Raw genomic sequence first — 1,252 nt, 5'->3', positions numbered from 1 at the left:
TTCTCATCCCCTGGTTCTTCCACTTACATTTTCAGTCATCCACCCTTTGCTTTGCCCCCTCCAGAAGCTTCCATGTTGAACAGCTATCACCAACCATTGCCAGTGAGTGCCTGGAGGTCAGGTCCTAGGTTAAGGTCAAGTCTTGAGCAAGGAGTTTTCAGAAAGCTTCAGATAGGACAAATAGTGCAAGAGTAGCATTTGGGGGAGCTCCAAGCCCATTCTGTCCCCTTGGCAGTCAGTAGGCTTTGGGTTTCCATAGCTACAACAACTGTGAGACTTGCAGTGCTGGGCCAACAAGGATGAGAATATACAGCAAGTTGAAACACACAAGCACAGCTTTAAAATTTTAGTTATTTATTTTATGTATATAAGTGTATTTCCTGCATGCATATAAGTCTACCTGTGTCGTGCAATGCCCATGGAGGTCAGAAGAAGGCATTGGATTCCCTGGAACCAGAATTATAGATGGTTGTTAGCCACCATATGGAGTTGATGTTTTTCAGCTAGGTTGGCAGCCAGCAAGCCCTGTCAATCCTGTCTCTGCCCTTCACAGAGCTGAGGTTACAGAAGCATGCAAGAATCACAACTGGCTTGTTGGGATCTGAACCTAGGTCCTCATGGTTGTGAAGGAAACACTCTTAACCACTGAGCTCTCTCTCTCTCTCTCTCTCTCTCTCTCTCTGGCCTCAAGAAATCTTTGAGTTGGTGAATGCACCTAGGGTTTTGGACCCAGCAATAAAGAAGAAACCAGGCCTGCTGGTGCATGCCCATTATCCCCATACTCGGGACGTGGAGGCAGGAGGATCACTTCAAGTTAAAGATCGCACCTAGGGTTTTGGACCCAGCAATAAAGAAGAAACCAGGCCTGCTGGTGCATGCCCATTATCCCCATACTCGGGACATGGAGGCAGGAGGATCACTGCAAATTAAAGATCAACTTGAACTACATAGGGAGTATCAGGCAAGCCAGCACTACATAGCAAGACTCTGTCTCAAAGAAAGGAAGGGAGAGACAGAGAGACAGAGAGGAGATGGGGTGGGGGAAAGAGAGTGAGAGAGAGAGAGAGAGAGGAAGAGAATGGAAGGAGGGAAGGCAAGAGGGAGAGAAAGAGACAGAGAGGAGATGGGGTGGGGAGAGAGAGAAAGAGAGAGAGAACAAAGAGGGGAAGGAGGGAAGGAGAGAGGGAAGAAGGAAAGAAGGCAGGGAAGGAGGAAGGGCAGCAAGAAAGGGAGGGAAGGAGATAGGAAGAAA

Source organism: Nannospalax galili, unplaced genomic scaffold (assembly GCF_000622305.1).
Source record: "Nannospalax galili isolate Female #2095 unplaced genomic scaffold, S.galili_v1.0 scaffold45, whole genome shotgun sequence".
In the NCBI taxonomy this organism is placed as follows: domain Eukaryota; kingdom Metazoa; phylum Chordata; class Mammalia; order Rodentia; family Spalacidae; genus Nannospalax; species Nannospalax galili.
The sequence above is the reverse complement of the archived record's forward strand: the minus strand, read 5'-3'. Positions refer to the sequence as shown.